The sequence below is a fragment of the Pseudophryne corroboree genome, chromosome 3 (genome assembly GCF_028390025.1).
Source record: "Pseudophryne corroboree isolate aPseCor3 chromosome 3, aPseCor3.hap2, whole genome shotgun sequence".
Taxonomy (NCBI): domain Eukaryota; kingdom Metazoa; phylum Chordata; class Amphibia; order Anura; family Myobatrachidae; genus Pseudophryne; species Pseudophryne corroboree.
The window spans coordinates 594,553,499-594,573,551 of record NC_086446.1 but is presented as its reverse complement, the minus strand read 5'-3'; positions in this window follow the sequence as shown (position 1 = coordinate 594,573,551).

The following is a 20,053-nucleotide window of genomic DNA, read 5'->3' as shown; positions in this document are numbered from 1 at the left end:
CTAACACTGAGCAGCACAAGACACTGAGCACTGACCAGTGATACTGAGCACTGATGATACTACTGAGCAGTGATACTGAGCACTGATGATACTACTGAGAACTGACACTGAGCAGCACAAGACACTGTACTAGTATTAGTAATGTATTACTGAGAAGCACGATGCAGCACAAGACAATGAGCACTGATACTGAGCACTGATGATACTACTGAGAACTGACACTGAGCAACACTATGCAGCACAAGACACTGTACTAGTATAAGTAATGTATTACTGAGCAGCACGATGCAACACAAGACAATGAGCACTGATACTGAGCACTGATGATACTACTGAGAACTGACAGTGAGCAGCATGTTGCAGCACAAGACACTGTACTAGTATTAGTAATGTATTACTGAGCAGCACGATGCAGCACAAGACAATGAGCAGTGATACTGAGCACTGATTATACTACTGGGAACTGACACTGAGCAACACGATGCAGCACAAGACACTGTACTAGTATTAGTGAGCAGCACAAAAGCACTCTGGAATTGTCACCCCCCAGATACCACTGTGACTGGAATGATGATGACCGATGCACAGTCACAGGACACTACTACCACAGCACCCTACAGCAGCAAGATGCAGCACAAGACACTGTACTAGTAGTATTACTGAGCAGCACGATGCAGCACAAGACAATAAGCACTGATACTGAGCACTGACACTGAGAACTGACACTGAGAGAACGTAGCCACGTCCTCTCTTTACTCTCTACAATGCCCGAGTGAAAATGGCGGCGATGTGCGGCTCTTTATATGGAATCCGAATCACGCAAGAATCTGACAGCGAGATAATTACATTTTGCCTTGTTCGGGTTTTCAGAGTCAGGCGGGAATAACCGAGCCAGGCTCGGAACCGTGTTTGACACATGGAGTTCGGGGGGGCGGTTCGGTTCTCGACAAACCGAACCCGCTCATCTCTAATATATATATAGACGTTCAGAAATAAATGGCGTCACTCCAGGTCTTGTAAAACATCAAGTTGTGTATTAAAAAGATAAACACAGTGCCAACGTTTCGGGGCCCTTGACAAAGGGGCTACGGGCCCCGAAACGTTGGCACTGTGTTTATCTTTTTAATACACAACTTGATGTTTTACAAGACCTGGAGTGACGCCATTTATTTCTGAACGTCTGCATACATCGATATGGAGGGCACCCAGGCAAGGTGAAGTTTTAGGACCAGGAGTGCCGGGCATTTTTGCTACTATATATATATATAAAATACACACACATTTATAGACCACTACAAGAAAATTGATTTGGACACAAATCCTCTATATACCACATTCATGCACTTAACTTGAGAGCTCATTGTTATTCAGTTACAATACCCTTTATTAAATAACACATTTCAATACACTGCCAAACCCAGGATTCAAACCTATAACCTGTTTAATTCTAATCATACACCCTACTAATTGAGCTATTTGATCCTACATAAAAACTATGAACATTATATGAAGCTTCTGGTACTTTGTAAGAAAATAATCAGCATTGCAGTTGAGCAGATCTATGTAGTGTGCAGCCACACATCCAATCTCTTGCAGCCACACACTACATAGATCTGATCAGCTGCAATGCTGCTAATTTTCTGCAAAATACAAGGTAAGCTTCAAATAGTTAGAATTCTCCAGCTTTCTATACAAGGGCAGATAACTCAATGAATAGATTGTCTGACTGCAATGCCACAGGCAATGAGTTCAAATCCCGGGTATGTTAGCATCTTGAAATGTAATAAAGGACAGTGTGACTGAGTAACAAAGAGCTCTCAAATTCAGTTCATGAATGTTGTATAAGTATTAGCGACAGAAGGGGTCATGGTAGGTGACAGTGGTCGTCAGGGGATGCTGGTCTTCAAAAAGGGGGGAAACTGCAAGTGAAAGTAATTAAAACAGATAACAGCGCCCCCTACCCTGCAGTGCTATGTGCGGTGCCCCATCTGCACACACCTAGTTATGGCCCTGGTAGAGTTTTTTCGCACATCTACGATTAGGTCTGAAATCACCCCCTAGGATTTTAGAGGGGAGACTAGGTCGCCAGTGGAGAAGTTTTGTGGCACATGGATGAAGTTAGAAATATAGGTGATGTGTTAAGACACAGCTGTGGGAGGGGCGTGGCTATCTTGGGAATGTGTTGCCAGACCCACTCCTTACCAACATGGTAAAAATGCAGCGCACAGCAGCAGTTTCTTCTCTATTTCTGCCCAAAGTGCCGTTGCAGCTGTCCGTAATGGGGGTAGTGAAGGGGGTAATGAGCCAAACACCCGCCAGCCCCCTCCAACAGGCCTGGGACTGGTTAAAGAGTCCCCACTCCACACCTCCTGTATTGGCAGCCCTGCTTCCTTCAGCATTCATTATTGGCTGCAGATAGGGCTGCCATTAGAAATTGTGGGGTACGCGGGACTGACAAAATAAGCAGGGCCCCTCCTGGGGGTAGGAGCTGTGGATATTGTGGGTGGAGCAAGGGGCACAGAGATAGGGACATTTTAACAGAGGAGGGGACCCGTGTTCAAACTCTGGGTGAGCCCCCTCCACTGCATGGTGCAGTATGCATGGTGTCCATTTTGGAAGTGATTTTTGCCATGGCTGCAGCGCCCGATGCAGGACTCCAGAAAGAGTAATGCCGGGTACACACGGCGCTATGTAGGAAATGCCCGCCAGGGACTATTCGATGTTGTCAGAGACCTGCACCACCGATATAGTCAATGTTGGGCTGCCGGCACAGTCTATTTTTCCTTGCGATGCCGATCCCGCAGGACCATGCATCAGCATCGCAAGGAGTTTCCACATGGTGCGATATGCACTATATTTTCTTCCGATATGGACTATATAGTCCATATCGGAAGAAATATTGCACCGTGTGTATGCCCCTTAAGTATAAAGGGGCCTATTTATCACCATCCGCATCCAGGATGCGGATGACAGGTGATAAAATCGCCCCAACTCGCACTGCGATAATTGATTACATCGCAGGGATGTATCAATTATTGAATGCAGGAACAGAATTTGCGGTCAAGCTCTGTCCCTGCGATGCCTCTTAGCAGCACCATCAGGGTATTTTTTGTAAAAAATACCTCAATGTCCAGCTGCACATGTGCCGCCCCCGACGAAATTGCCACTACCGCCGCCGCCCGGACGACCCCCCTCCGTTGCGACTACCCCCGCGCGCCGCGGATCCCCCCCAGCATGATAATATACTCACCTGTCCAGGGAGCCGGTCCGCGCTGCTTCAGGAGGCTGCCGGGTGCTGGGTCCTTCCCCTGTGCTGTGACCCCCGGTGCTGTAAAGTGCGCTGCCATTTTGCAGCGTCACTTTACTGCACCGGGGTCACATTGCAGCATATGGGGGAGCCGGCGCCCAGCAGCGCTCACCAGAGCAGCGGACACCGGGTTACTAAAAAAAATGTAATTAAAGGGTTTGGAGCAGTTTTTCACGGAAACTGCTCCAAATGCCCTTTAATACATTCAGGTGATACTAAAATAATGTGAAAAGGGTGTGAAAACACCCTTTTCCACATTATTTTAGTAAAAATAATGTTAATATAAATAGACCTCTAAAACACCAATGCATAGAGAGGGAAGCTGGGCCCAGGTAAAGCAGGGGGCATGGCCTGATTGCCCTTCACCACCTCCCACAGGCAGCGGACTGCTGTAGCTCAGTCATGGAAGCCTCCCTAGATGCATGCAGCCCAGCACACAACAGTGTGTATTGTATGCTGGGGAGAGAAAGAGGCTGCTGCTAGTTGACACATGAGGAAAGGGGGGAGGACCCAGGACCCCACCGGGCCCCTCCAGCAAGCCCAGGCCCAGGTCATTTGTACCCGTTCTATACCTCTCTGTGCCTCTAGGTGGAGTTACAGCAGGGGTGGGGCATCAATTGGTGCATAAACCGTTTTTTAAAAATTTACGTTTTGTCAATTTGACAAACAAATTATATAATACCGTAGCGCTGCATCAGCCACCTCCGTATGATACATAAATAGCCTTATGGCAGGTCCACCTCACTCACACACATATATTCCAACAAACTTCCTCTTACATACATGTACCCAGCCTTGCCCCAGCCATCTCCATCTCACACATACAGTATATGCTCCTGCCACTGCCACCTCCCTCTCACACACATATACCCTAGCCACCTACCTCTCACACCTATATGCTCATGCCCCAGCCATCTCCCTCCATCACTAATGCTACACAGTTTGACACTATCTGCCTGTGCAGACTGAGAGCAATCTTCCCGAGTTGTGTCTGCTAACACTCTGTCTGCTGTAAATCATATTTTCTGACCTTTCTGGACCTGGCCAGGGGCAAACTCAGGATTTCCTGAGGGTGGTTCCCTATACGCTACATTTAGGAACAAAGCTGAAAAAAATGTTACAATAATCCTACAAGTTACACTTTTTTTGTCATCAAATTGTAAATAAAAAGTACAGTTGAGGAATAAAGCGTTGCTTACACATAAACATCTACTAATTATATATAACCAGATAAGCAAATTTTCCCTATTTATTTCATGTTTACACACCAACAGTCCACTATATAAATCTTCAAAGTCCTTTTCTCCCCATAGCGTCTCTTTTCTATACCCAAAAAGCATGACATTGGGTTCTAAGATGGCTGAATGGATAAGAACTTGGTTGCAAGATAGTAAACAGAGAGTTGTGGTAAATGGAGTGCATTCGCAGGAGAAAAAGGTTACCAGTGGAGTACCCCAGGGATCTGTACTTGGACTAGTGAATTTTAATATCGTGGTTGGTGATATTGCAAATGGTATCAAAGAGAAAGTATGCCTTTTTGTAAATGACACAAAGGTATGCAACAGGGTAAGCACACGAAGAGGGGTAAAACAAATCATTGAGAATCTAGGTAGACTAGAAGAATGGTCATGAATGTATCAACTACAGTTTAATGCTAAAAAATGCGAAATCATGCACTTGGGTCTCAAAATCCCGAAGGCTAAATACAGTATTAACGGAATTATAATAGAAACTACAGAGGAGAAAAAGGATCTACGTATTTCAGGTGGCATAAATGCAGGTAAGCATTGTAACAAAGCAATGAGGACGGCAAGTCAGATGCTTGGTTGCATAGGGAGAGGATCTGGCTGACAGTGATCGTCCTGTGTCGCAGGACCTGTTTGGACACATGCAGAGTGGGTTCTGTACATGCGTAAAGTACCAAATATCCGTACTCCAACCACACCTGAATCAGGACCTTTGTGTACAAAGTCGACCATCAGCTGCAACATCGGACTTCCATTGCAAATAAGCCGAAAGAGCCTCAGAGCTTGTAGACAGGCGGTCAATCAGAAGCGGCCACTTCTGATTGGCTTCTGGTCCGCAAGCTTTGATAGGCTCGCATCCGGCTCCAAATTTAAAATATCGCCAGTACTGCCCCTTTATGGCTGCCTGCTGCTGTATTTCCATTCGCCGCAGTCATGCCTAGTGGCACCACCTTATGCCCTGCAGCCTTCTCCCAGGACCGGCAACCAGGGCCCTGCCTATTCTGGCAGTCCCGGGCTCCACAATTTTGGATGGCAGCACTACTATGGGGCATAAAATTAACAGTTGCTGCTGAGAGGTCTCTATCTAGCAGCATTGGGAGAGAGGCCCCTTCAAAATGTTGTTATAGGGCCTGCATAGTTATGTAATGATGGCACTAACACAGGAACAATTCAATCCTGCCCTTGGGCTCTCTCCCCCATTCTTAAGTTTTCTTTACCCCCAGGCATACTAACCTGCCCCCTTGGAATGGCTCATGCCCGCCCACATTTTTTTCCTTCAGTTTTCGCAGTTGGATCACACACTGCGATGCAACCTGAATTAAGCCCTGGGCCACCACCAGAAAATGGAAGAACAACACATTTAGTAGCTTATATATTCAATGCAAAATATCCATATTGATGTTTCATTCAATTACAGACACGTTGGGTTGTTGCTGCCTGTTGTATTGCTGGACAACTTTAGAAAGGTCTGTAAATTGATTTAAACAAGCTTGCTCTTCAATAAACTAATTAACTGGTATATATATATATATATATATATATATATATATATATATTAGCCCAAGTCTGTGACTCTGTGCCTGGCCATAACGCTGGACGGAGTCACAGTCACACACAGATCTACCAGGAGCAGTCCCCTCCCTCTGTCCACCCATCCCCGCCCAGTTCCCTCCTCGTCTCCGCCCAGTGCCCTCTCTCCCTCCTCCCCGTAAACTCCCTGGTGACAGTGCAGCCGCTGACTGTAAGCGGGACTCTCACTAACCGCCTCAGTCTTGCGGTTGCCGCAGAGTTTGGGGGAAAATGGCAATGTGCCATAGAAGACCACTGAAAGCCGCACTCGCACCCCCTCCCACCCGCGGCTCTCCCACCCGTAGCACCAACACCCGCGGCCCTCCACCTGTGGCACTCACCGCATCCGCCCACCACCCGTGGCACTCCCACCCCCTCCCCCACCCGTAGTGCAGACACCCGCGTCCCCTCCCCCACCCGCGGCACTCCCGCCCCCAACCGTAGCTCCCACACCTGCAGCAGCCCCGCCCCTCCCCCACCTGCGGCACCCCGCCCCTCCCCCACCCCACCCCCATACCCACCTCTCCCCTCTACTACATCCCTGCACCCTCCACCCCACCCGCACCACCACCGCATCTGCCCCTCCTGCACCCGCCCCTCCCCCATCCGCAGCACAACTGCTCCCGCCACCCCAACCCTCGGAACCCCCGAAGCCGCCTCCCACCCCCCAACCGTAGCACCAATGCACCCGCCCCTGCCTCCCCGCACCTGTCCCCCCACCCATGGCACCACGCCCCCACACGCAGCACCCCCCCCCCCCTCCCCCACCCACGGCACTCCCACACCAGATGTTCCCCCAGCCCCCCCACCCCTCCCCTACGCCAGTGACGTGCGGTGAGGTTAATGACTTGGGAGGCACTTGCTCAACCAGAATACAGTGTATAAACCCAGTGGTTCCATGGGCATTATACAAAAGGTTCAAAAGTCTCACTTTAAAGATGTTATGCAAGCAGTAAATAAGATTTTACTTACTGGTAAATCTATTTCTTGTAGTCCGTAGTGGATGCTGGGGACTCCGTAAGGACCATGGGGAATAGATGGGCTCCGCAGGAGACAGGGCACTTTAAGAAAGAATTTGGATACTGGTGTGCTCTGGCTCCTCCCTCTATGTCCCTCCTCCAGACCTCAGTTAGAGAAAACTGTGCCCGGAAGAGCTGACAGTACAAGGAAAGGATTTTGGAATCCAGGGCAAGACTCATACCAGTCACACCAATCACACCGTATAACTCGTGATAAACTTACCCAGTTAACAGTATGAACAACAACGGAGCATCAGATCAACCCCGATGCAACCAACATAACCCTTATTTAAGCAATAACTATATACAAGTATTGCAGAAGAAGTCCGCACTTGGGACGGGCGCCCTGCATCCACTACGGACTACGAGAAATAGATTTACCGGTAAGTAAAATCGTATTTTCTCTAACGTCCTAGTGGATGCTGGGGACTCCGTAAGGACCATGGGGATTATACCAAAGCTCCCAAACGGGCGGGAGAGTGCGGATGACTCTGCAGCACCGAATGAGCAAACACAAGGTCCTCCTCAGCCAGGGTATCAAACTTGTAGAACTTTGCAAAGGTGTTTGAACCTGACCAAGTAGCCGCTCGGCAAAGCTGTAATGCCGAGACCCCTCGGGCAGCCGCCCAAGAAGAGCCCACCTTCCTTGTGGAATGGGCCTTAACTGATTTAGGCAGCGGCAACCCAGCCGCAGAATGAGCCTGCTGAATCGTGTTACAGATCTAGCGAGCAATAGTTTGCTTTGAAGCAGGCGCCCCAAGCTTGTTGGAAGCATACAGGATCAACAAAGATTCTGTTTTCCTGACCCTAGCCGTTCTGGCTACATAAACCTTCAAAGCCCTGACCACATCTAGTAACTCAGAATCCTCCAAGTCACGAGTAGCCACAGGCACCACAATAGGTTGGTTCATATGAAAGGATGACACCACTTTTGGCAGAAATTGTGGACGGGTCCGCAATTCTGCCCTGTCTATATGGAAAACCAGATAGGGGCTTTTATGTGACAAAGCCGCTAATTCTGACACACGCCTAGCTGAAGCCAAGGCTAATAGCATGACCCCCTTCCACGTGAGAAATTTTTACTCCACGGTTTTGAGTGGCTCAAACCAGTGTGACTTCAGGAAACTCAACACCACGTTAAGATCCCAAGGTGCCACTGGAGGCACAAAAGGGGCTGAATATGCAGCACTCCCTTTACAAACGTCTGGACTTCAGGAAGAGAAGCCAGTTCTTTTTGAAAGAAAATGGATAGAGCCGAAATCTGGACCTTAATGGAACCCGATTTCAGGCCCAAAGTCACTCCCGACTGTAGGAAGTGAAGGAAACGGCCCAGCTGGAATTCCTCCGTAGGGGCATTCCTGGCCTCACACCAAGCAACATATTTTCGCCATATACGGTGATAATGTTTAGCCGTCACGTCCTTCCTAGCCTTTATCAGCGTAGGAATAACCTCATCCGGAATGCCTTTTTCTGCTAGGATCCGGCGTTCAACCGCCATGCCGTAAAACGCAGCCGCGGTAAGTCTTGGAACAGACAGGGCCCCTGTTGCAACAAGTCCTGTCTTAGAGGCAAAGGCCATGGGTTCTCTGTGAGCATTTCTTGCAGATCCGGATACCAAGTCCTTCTTGGCCAATCCGGAACAATGAGTATTGTTCTCACTCTTCTTTTTCTTATGATTCTCAGCACCCTTGGTATGAGAGGAAGAGGAGGAAATACATAAACCGACTGGAACACCCACGGTGTCACTAGTGCGTCTACAGCTATCGCCTGAGGGTCTCTTGACCTGGCGCAATATCTCTGTAGCTTTTTGTTGAGGCGGGATGCCATCATGTCCACCTGTGGCAGTTCCCACCGCCTTGCAATCTGCGTGAAGACTTCTTGATGAAGACCCCACTCTCCCGGGTGGAGGTCGTGCCTGCTGATGAAGTCTGCTTCCCAGTTGTCCACTCCCGGAATGAACACTGCGCTTACGTGATTCTCCACCCAGCGAAGAATTCTGGTGGCTTCTACCATCGCCACCCTGCTCCTTGTGCCGCCTTGGCGGTTTACATGAGCCACTGCGGTGATATTGTCTGACTGAATCAGAACCGGTTGGTCGCGAAGCAGGGACTCCGCTTGACGTAGGGCGTTGTATATGGCCCTTAGTTCCAGGATGTTGATGTGAAGGCAAGTCTCCTGACTTGACCACAGCCCTTGGAAATTTCTTCCCTATGTGACTGCCCCCCACCTCGGAGGCTTGCATCCGTGGTCACCAGGACCCAGTCCTGAATGCCGAATCTGCGACCTTCGAGAAGGTGAGCACTCTGCAGCCACCACAGGAGAGACACCCTGGCCCTGGGGGATAGGGTGATCAGCCGATGCATCTGTAGATGTGATCCGGACCACTTGTCCAACAGATCCCATTGAAAGGTCCTCGCATGGAACCTGCCAAAGGGAATGGCCTCTTATGATGCCACCATCTTTCCCAGGACTCGCGTGCAGTGATGCACCGACACCTGTTTTGGTTTTAAGAGGTCTCTGACCAGTGTCATGAGTTCCTGAGCCTTCTCCGTCGGGAGAAAAACTTCTTCTGGTCTGTGTCCAGAATCATGCCCAGGAAAAGCAGACGCGTCGTAGGAATCAGCTGCGACTTTGGAATATTTAGAATCCAGCCGTGCTGTTGTAACACTTCCCGAGAGCGTGCTACGCTGATCAGCAACTGCTCTCTGGACCTCGCCTTTATGCGGAGATCGTCCAAGTACGTTATAATAGTGACACCTTGCTTCCGCAGGAGTACCATCATTTCCGCCATTACCTTGGTGAACATTCGGAGACGGGGCCATGGAGAGACCAAACGGCAACGTCTGAAATTAGTAATGACAATCCCGTACCGCAATTCTGAGGTATGCCTGATGAGGTGGATAAATGGGGACATGAAGGTATGCATCCTTTATGTCCCGAGTCACCATAAAATCTCCCCCTTTCAGGCTTGCAATGACCGATCTTAGCGATTCCATCTTGAACTTGAACCTTTTCAGGTATATGTTCAGGGATTTTAAATTCAATATGGGTCTGACCGAACCGTCCGGTTTCGGGACTACCACATGGTCGAATAATAACCCCCTCCTTGTTGAAGGAGGGGAACCTTGACCACCACCTGTTGAAGATACAATTTGTGAATTGCAGTTAACACTGTTTCCTCTCGTGGGGGGAAGCCGGCAGGGCCGTCGGTGAGGGGGCATCTTCTCAAAGTCCAGCTTGTATCCCTGAGACACAATATCTATTGCCCAGGGATCTAACAGGGAGTGAACCCACTTGTGGCTGAACTTACGAAGGCGTGCCCCCACCGGGCCTAGCTCCGCCCCAGCGACATGCGGTGGATTTTTGTAGAGGCCGGGGAGGACTTCTGTTCCTGGGAACTAGCTGTGTTGTGCAGCTTCTTTCCTCTGCCCCTGCCTCTGGCAAGAAAGGACGCACCTCGGACTTTCTTGTTTCTTTGTTTGAAAGGCTGCATTTGATAATATCGTGCTTTCCTAGGCTGTGTAGGAATATAAGGCAAAATATCAGAATTACCAGCTAGAGCTGTGGAGACCAGGCCCACACAATCCTCAGCCTTCCATATGCCTCTTAAGTTGGCATCATCTGCCCATTGCATATTCTACCGGACACGTCAAGCAGAAATCGACATAGCTTTGACTCTATGACCCAGTATACTCATGTCTCTTTGGGCATGTTTTATATATATATATCTCTTAAGACAGCATCTTTAATATATATATATCTCTATATATACATATATATATATATATATATATATCTACATACTAGGGTCTCAATCTCTGCTGATAAGGTACCTGTCCACGCTGCCACAGCGCTATAAACCCATGCCGACACAATCGCCGGTCTGAGTAGTGTACCAGAATGTGCACGCTATCTGCAGGATCCCTGAGAATAGCTGTTACGTCAGGGCTACCTTTTGGGCAAACGTGACACCCTAGGGGAAGATTCCCATCCTATCCTGGCCCTAGTGGGGAAAGGATACTGCCTGAGAATTCTTTGTGGGAAACTGCAGTCTCTTGTCTGGAGATTCCCTCTCTTTTTCATCATGAGAGGAGGGAAATTTGACTCAGCTTTCTTCCCCTTAAACATGTGTACCCTTGTGTCAGGGACAGATGAGTCATCAGTGATATGCAAATCATCTTTTATTACAATAATCATATATTGAATACTTTTCTGCTATTTTGGCTGTAACTTTGCATTATCGTAGTCGACACTGGAGTCAACCTCCGTGTCGATATCAGTGTCTATTATTTTGGATAGTGAGCATTGAGAGACTCTGAAGGTCTCTGCGACATAGGGACAGACATGGGTAGATTCCCTGTCTGTTCTCTAATCTTTTGTGCAATAAATTCACCTTAGCACTTAATTACACATATCCAAACAGGTGTCGGCGTTGTCGACGGAGACACCCCTCACACACATATTTGCTCTATCTCCTCCTTAGGGGAGCCTTTTACCTCAGACATGTCGACACACACGTACCGACACACCACACACTCAGGGAATGCTCATCTGAAGACAATTCCCCCATAATGCCCTTTGGAGAGACAGAGAGAGAGTATGCCAGCACACACCCCAGCGCTATTAACCCAGGAATAACACTGTAACTTAATGTTAACCCAGTAGCTGCTGTTTATATTGATTTTTGCGCCTAATTATGTGCCCCCCTCTCTTTTTACCCTCTTCTCGTGTAACTGCAGGGGAGAGACTGGGGAGCTTCCTCTCAGCGGTGCTGTGGAGAAAAAACATGGCGCTGGTGAGTGCTGAGGAAGAAGCCCCGCCCCCTCGACGGCGGGCTTCTGTCCCGCTTTCATGTACAATTTTGGCAGGGGCTCATACATATATACAGTGCCCAACTGTATATTATGCAACTTTTTGCCAAAGAGGTCTCTAATTGCTGCCCAGGGCGCCCCCCCCTGCGCCCTGCACCCTACAGTGACCGGAGTATGTGGGTTTAGTGTGGGAGCAATGGCGCACAGCTGCAGTGCTGTGCGCTACCTCATATGAAGACAGGAGTCTTCTGCCGCCGATTTCGAAGTCTTCTTGCTTCTGTCACCGGCTTCTGTCTTCCGGCTCTGCGAGGGGGACGGCGGCGCGGCTCCGGGATCGGACGACCAAGGGTGCGATCCTGTGTACGATCCCTCTGGAGCTAATGGTGTCCAGTAGCCTAAGAAGCAGGACCTATCTTCAGTGAGTAGGGATGCTTCTCTCCCCTCAGTCTCACGTAGCAGAGAGTCTGTTGCCAGCAGATCTCTCTGAAAATAAAAAAACCTAACAAAATACTTTCTTTTTAGCAAGCTCAGGAGAGCTCACTAAGTAGCACCCAGCTCGTCCGGGCACAGATTCTAACTGAGGTCTGGAGGAGGGACATAGAGGGAGGAGCCAGAGCACACCAGTATCCAAATTCTTTCTTAAAGTGCCCTGTCTCCTGCGGAGCCCGTCTATTCCCCATGGTCCTTACGGAGTCCCCAGCATCCACTAGGACGTTAGAGAAAAGTATTAAGATACACGCAGGGCTGGCCCGAACATATTTTTTGGTAAGCGATTATATACTTTGGCGCTCATGGAAAAAGAGCAGTTGTAGTGGCCCTTACACATTATGCTCATTACGGCCGAGATTGTATAAAATGACACTTTGTTCTAGGAGAGTAAACAGTTACTTTCTCCACTGTTGGGTATCACTGTACACAGGAGTTGGAATGGGAACAGGTGCTTACTGTCACACAACATACATGATCTATATAGAGTGTACAGCAACATGGGTAAGTGATGTAATGCAGCTCGCCACAACGCAGGTGTACGCTGCAGTGTACAGGTTAAGGCAGCGGGGGCTGGGTTCATACCTTGCAGTGGAACACAGCTTTGTGAACTTCAGCGCATCCCGCTTCAGTGCAGTGGCGTCCATGTCCGCGGCCGCTGGGGGTTAACTCACAGCACAGACACTGATGCAGCCAGCCCAGGGCAGGTCTATACTGTGTATGATGTGCTGGGTGCTATGAGGTGCACGACCAGGCAGCAGCAGCTGAACAGATGTGTCCTGCTGGGGGCTCCAGTGCTTCTCTCCCACCTCCCTGTCCCTGCAGCAGCAGCTTGATAATCTATATACAGAGTATATATACCTACCTTACCTTTCCCCCTGGCCCCCTAACCCTCCGGGGGTAGTGCCTAACCCTAACCCCCCCCCTCCCCGCAGCCTAAACCTAACCCGCCAGGGACACAGCCTAAACCTAACTCTCCCCCAGCAGCCTTAACCTAACTTCCCCCTTACCTGCATCGTCTCGCTGGCTTGTCATTTGGCATCCTGGCTTTCAGGATTCCGGCACTGGGATGGTGAACCTATTTGGGATGCCGATGCCGGCATTCCTAATAGTGGGGCTTATTCAGCACGGATTCCAGATTTTGCTAAAAAACAGAATCTGCAATCCCTTCTGTGGCATGCTGGGAGCCGCTCATCGCAGGGTAAGGCCTCCCGGCATGATAATTGGCGGGCTCAACTATGTGATCATAAAACAATTGCGATTGCATCGCTCACGCAGAAATTAGGGATGCGTATGCAGGAGGGCCACCGCCATTTTTTACATCGAAGCGGCTGCATGTGATGTCATGCAGCCACCCTGAAAACGCAGCTGACCTGCCTCTGTTTTCCCCACACTGCCCCCACAATGGTCCATTGCCACCCCCCCACCCCCCCGCCTGCACTGCGAACGCCCATACCTGTCAATCAGGCAGAGGCGTTTGCACCTATTGCGATCCACCGCATTTGGTGGGTGCGCATGCAGTACGGAACCTGCGCGTGTGTATTGGCACCACGGAGGGTGAATTGTGGTCCCATCGCGACAGCGATGTAATCTGAATTAACCCTTGTGTTCGGTTTTCCGACGTCAGTATTCTGACAGCTGGTATCCCGATAGACTGGATCCTAACCGGATCCCTCCTGTGGGATCTGTGTGAGTTTATCACTGAGGAAGAAGGATGCCAGAATTTTTAGGCATCTGCTCACATGCAGTATATTTTGGGAGATTACTGAGGGTAATACCATAGTGGCTATCCTCCCCTGTCTCACAGAAACCTGGCTGTGACAGCCCAGAGAGGGAGCCTGACCTCAGTGTCATCACTCAGCATTCATGGTACTACACAACAACCAGACCTTAGCAAAGTTAGGGAAGAGCCCCAGCCTCCATCTTCCTCCCACTCCCTGTCAGGGCTGTGCTGCTGCTGCAGCGTGTGTGTGAGAGAGAGGGACATATACTCCAGTTACTGTTATCAGTAAAAGTCACATCCACAGGCATTAGCTGAGGGCTGGGAAACTCAAGTCTGGAGCAGACAGTGACACACAGCCTGCTCCTGCCATAGCCCTGACCCTGTCAGCAGTAGCCTGATCCTATCTGACTGTAACAGCCAGGGGAACCAGAGCCCCCTGATAACACTGCTACCCCTGCAGCTGGTATAGATGTGTGGGATTGTGCAGGGGTGCTGTGCCCTACGCACAGCACCCCTGCTCCCGCCCCCCCACCCCTGCTCCCGCCCCCCCACCCCTGCTCCCGCCCCCCCCGCCCCTCCCCTACCTGCAGAACCCCCCACCCGCACCCGCAACCGTGGCACCCTCGCACCCACCTCCCACCCAACCGCACCACCCCGGCAACCGGCCCCCTCCCCCTCCCACAGCACCCCTCCACCCACCCCTCCCCCATCCACGGCTCCCCTGCAGCCACCGGCAGCATCTACATACCCCAGCCCGCACCAACACCTCCCCCACCCGCAGCACTTCTACAACCCATCACCCAACCCCCCCCTCCAACTCCACCTCCCCCTACGGCCCCTCCCCCACGCACAGCACCTCCAGACCCCCTCCTTAATCCACAGGCTCCCGCACCTGCCCCTCCACCACCAGCAGTATCTACAGACCCCATCCGCCCCCCCCTCACGCCCCCTCCCCCCACCCCTGGCACCCCACCCACAGCATCCCCACACCCACCCCTCCCTCACCGCCGCACCCCCGCCCCTCCCCCACCCGCCGCAGCAGCACCCCCGTCCCTACCCCGACCGCCATATCCCCGCACCGGCACCCTCCCCCACCCACCGCAGCAGCACACCCACCCCGCCACAACCGCCGTAACCCCGCACCCACCCCTCACTCATCCACAGTGCCCACGGACCCCCTCCCCCATCCGTACCATCCCCGCACCTCCCCTGGCTACCGCACATCCAGATCCCCTACTCCATCCAGATCACGTACCCCACCCGCAACACCCCCGCACCCACCACTTCTCCAACCACAGTACCTACCCACCCGCTTTATCTACAGACACCCTCCCCATCTGCGGACCTCCCACACCTGCCCCTCCCCCACCCGCAACACCTCTGGACCACCACCCGAAGCACCTCCGGACTGCCTCCCCATCCACAGCTCCCCCGCAGCCACCCCTCCCCCATCCACAGCATCTACATCCCCCATCCGTGCCATCCCACACCTCCCCCACCCACAGCACTTCTGAAACCCATCACCTAAGCTCACCCCCCTGCACCTCCAAACGCACACCCCTACATCGCCCCTCCCACACACACATCACCTCCATACCCCCTCCTTCATCCACAGCCCCCCGCACCCACCCCTCCCCCACCAATAGCATCTACACTCCCCATCTGCACCCGCCCCTCCCCCACCTGCAGCACCTCTAGACCCCCTCCCCCATCCGCGCCCCCTCTACACCTACCCCTCCCCCACCCACAGCACCTCTGCACCCTTTCCCCCATCCGTGCCCCTGCACCCACCCCTCCGCCACCCGCAACACCTCTGGACCCCCTCCCGCACCCACCCCTCCACCACACGTAGCACCTTGGACACCATCCGCAGCCGCTACAAGTGATTCCCTGAATTGGGGTGATCAGTGGCACGGATAGCCACCTCCACCTCACTGAACCCACCACCTTTCCAAGCTCCCCACACACACACTGAACTTCTGTGAGTATAGTTGCTACCAATGGACATTGGATTAATAAGAAACACTAATACTGTGGCCATTATGTGTCTAAGCGACACTGCTACCTGTGGGCATTGTGTATAAGTGGCGCTGCTACCTGTGGGCACTGTGTGTATAAACGCAACTACTACCTGTGGCCATTGTGTGTAGAACCAACTCTGCTACCTGTGGCCACTGTGTGTATAAGCGGCTCTGCTACCAGTGGCCATTGTGTATAAGTGGCGCTGCTACCTGTGGGCACTGTGTGTATAAACGCAGCTACTACCTGTGGCCATTGTGTGTAGAACCAACTCTGCTACCTGTGGGCACTGTGTGTATAAGCGGCTCTGCTACCTGTGGGTATTGTGTGTATACGCAGCTCTGCTACCTGTGGCCATTGTGTCTAGAACCAACTCTGCTACCTGTGGGCACTGTGTGTATAAGCGGCTCTGCTACCAGTGGCCATTGTGTGTATAAGCTGTGCTGCTACCTGTGGCCATTGTGTCTAGAACCAACTCTGCTACCTGTGGGCACTGTGTGTATAAGCAACACTGCTACCTGTGGCCATTGTGTATAAGTGGCGCTGCTACCTGTGGCCATTGTGTGTATAAGTGACACTGATACCTGTGGCCATTGTGTATAAGTGGTGCTGCTACCTGTGGGCACTGTGTGCATAAGCGGCTCTGCTACCTGTGGCCATTGTGTGTAGAACCAACTCTGCTACCTGTGGGCACTGTGTGTATACGCGGCTCTGCTACCTGTGGGTATTGTGTGTTTACGTGGCTCTGCTACCTGTGCCCATTGTGTGTATAAGCGCCTCTGCTGCCTGTGGGCACTGTGTGTATAAGCGCCTCTGCTACCTGTGGGCACTGTGTGTATAAGTGCCTCTGCTACCTATGGGTATTGTGTGCATAAGTGGCTCTGCTACCTGTGTTCACTGTGTGTATAAGCGCCTCTGCTACCTATGGGCACTGTGTGTATATGTGCCTTTGCTACCTGTGGGTATTGTGGGTGTAAGTGGCTCTGCTACCTGTGGGTATTGTGTGTATAAGCGACTCTGCTACCTGTGGCCATTGTGTGTATTAGCGCCTCTGCTGTCTGCGGGTATTGTGTGTATAAGCAACTCTGCTGCCTGTGGGCACTGTGTGTATAAGCACCTCTGCTACCTGTGGGTATTGTGTGTATAAGTGGCTCTGCTACCTGTGGGTATTGTGTGTATAAGCGGCTCTGCTACCTGTGGCCACAGCACTTTGGTGTCTTATCTACAGTGCATTGCTGTTAGTAATCTGGTCCTTCGTGATGCAGACACTAGCAGTATATACTACACTATGTTATTCATTGTGCCCTGCAGCCACTCTGCACGCCCTCATAAAGGGCTATGACCCCTTGACAATCGCACGCCCTTCCCCCTTGCAATATTTACCCACTGCCATAATTTTTTTTACAGGTAATACTCCATATAATAACAATTATAGCACAGCTGAAGCCCGTGCAGGGGTTAACGGGTCGTAGCCTCTTGCAACGGTATTTTCTCTCAAACACCTTCCCTCTCTTTATCCTCTCCCTACCACCCTGCCTCTCCCTATTCTTTACCGATCGCACAGCGTTTCTGTACATTCCCTTTCTCTCCCCGCCACGCCTCTCTATCTTTTCTCAACTGGACACCATTTCTGTATGCCCTCTATACTGCCCTGCAGTTCTGATTCTGTTATCTACCGGCCTGTGTATGTTCAAAGGCCTGCAGGGGTTAACGGGGCGTAGCCCCTGACAACGTTGTGAAGAGCGCCCGTAGGGCGCGATAATTCACCTAGTATATATATATATATATATATATATATATATATACTGATGAACAAAGGCAGCGACACTCAGGGATTCTTGTGTAGAAAATGGCTGTATTAAAGCATGTTACTATGCAAAAAAAAAACAACGTTTCAGGGCCTTAGTGCCCCTTTTTCAAGGGGAAGAGATAATATAATCAAAAATTAGTATTTGGTTGGGCTTGGGGGTTCATCTACAGCTGGAAAGAGTACAAAGGGAACGTTATTTTAGTAATCATTGCTACAATTTAAAAAGTACAGAGGTAAAAATAGGTTTAAGGGGCCTATTTATCATCATCCGCATCCAGGATGCGGATGACAGGTGATAAAATCGCCCCAACTCGCACTGCGATAATTGATTACATCGCAGGGATGTATCTATTATCGCATACACTAATACTGTGGCCGTTATGTGTCTAAGCGACACTGCTACCTGTGGGCATTGTGTATAAGTGGCGCTGCTACCTGTGGGCACTGTGTGTATAAACGCAACTACTACCTGTGGCCATTGTGTGTAGAACCAACTCTGCTACCTGTGGCCACTGTGTGTATAAGCGGCTCTGCTACCAGTGGCCATTGTGTATAAGTGGCGCTGCTACCTGTGGGCACTGTGTGTATAAACGCAGCTACTACCTGTGGCCATTGTGTGTAGAACCAACTCTGCTACCTGTGGGCACTGTGTGTATAAGCGGCTCTGCTACCTGTGGGTATTGTGTGTATACGCGGCTCTGCTACCTGTGGCCATTGTGTCTAGAACCAACTCTGCTACCTGTGGGCACTGTGTGTATAAGCGGCTCTGCTACCAGTGGCCATTGTGTGTATAAGTTGTGCTGCTACCTGTGGCCATTGTGTCTAGAACCAACTCTGCTACCTGTGGGCACTGTGTGTATAAGCAACACTGCTACCTGTGGCCATTGTGTATAAGTGGCGCGGCTCTCCTGTGTCCCTCCTGCATCTCCGGCGGCAGCGGCGGGTCTATTAAAGGAAGTACCCGTTCGTGACCTCTGATCACGAACCAGCACTTCCTTTAATAGACCCTCCGCGGCCGCCGGAGATGCAGGAGGGACACAGGAGAGGCGCGTGCTGTGCGCTCCGTGTCCCTCCTTCAGAAGACAGCGCGGGATCGACGGAGGGGTAAGTAACAGCACTGGGGGAGCATATTTGGCACTTGGGGAGGGGGCATATCTGGCAGCAGCATGAGGGGCATATCTGGCAGCAGCATGAGGGGCATATCTGGCAGCATGAGGGCATATCCTGCACATCTGGCACTGTGGGGCATATTTGGCAGCATGAGGGCATATCTGGCACATCAGGAACTGTGGGGCATATCTGGCAGTATGAGGGCATATCTGGCACTGTGGGGGCATATCTGGCAGTATGAGGGCATATCTGGCACTGTGGGGGCATATCTGGCAGTATGAGGGCATATCTGGCAGTATGAGGGCATATCTGGCACTGTGGGGGCATATCTGGCAGTATGAGGGAATATCTGGCACTGTGGGGGCATATGGCAGTATGAGGGCATATCTGGCACTGTGGGGGCATATCTGGCAGTATGAGGGCATATCTGGCACTGAGGGCTGTGTACGGCTAGAGCTGCATTTCCCACCCTAGGCTTATACTCGAGTCAGAGGCATCATGAGGGGGGTGCAGGGGGTGCGGCCCGCACCCAGGTGTCACCCTTCAATGGGGTGACACCAAAAAGAGCTGCACACCCGCACACCCATCCACAGATACGTCTGCGGCTGCACCCACACTTACTCCTCCCCAGCACCGCACCCCCGCCGACTTCATCACCGGACAGCGGTGATATACACACCGGCCCGCCTGTACACCGCCGCGGCGCCACCGGGTCCGTACTACTATCACCATGGTGATGAGCTATAAACTGTTGCCGGGTGCTGTACGTCACGACTGACGTCATACGCACGCCTTCACCGCATGCCTTGCTGGGAGGGAGAATGGGAGGAGACTTTGCTGTGCAGGGAGGACGGCCGTTACCAGAGGGAGCTGTACTGCAGGGACTAAAGTGCGCACCTCATTGCCTTCTTCTCTGGCTGGCTGTGAGCTGTTTCAGCTGAGAGAGGGTGTG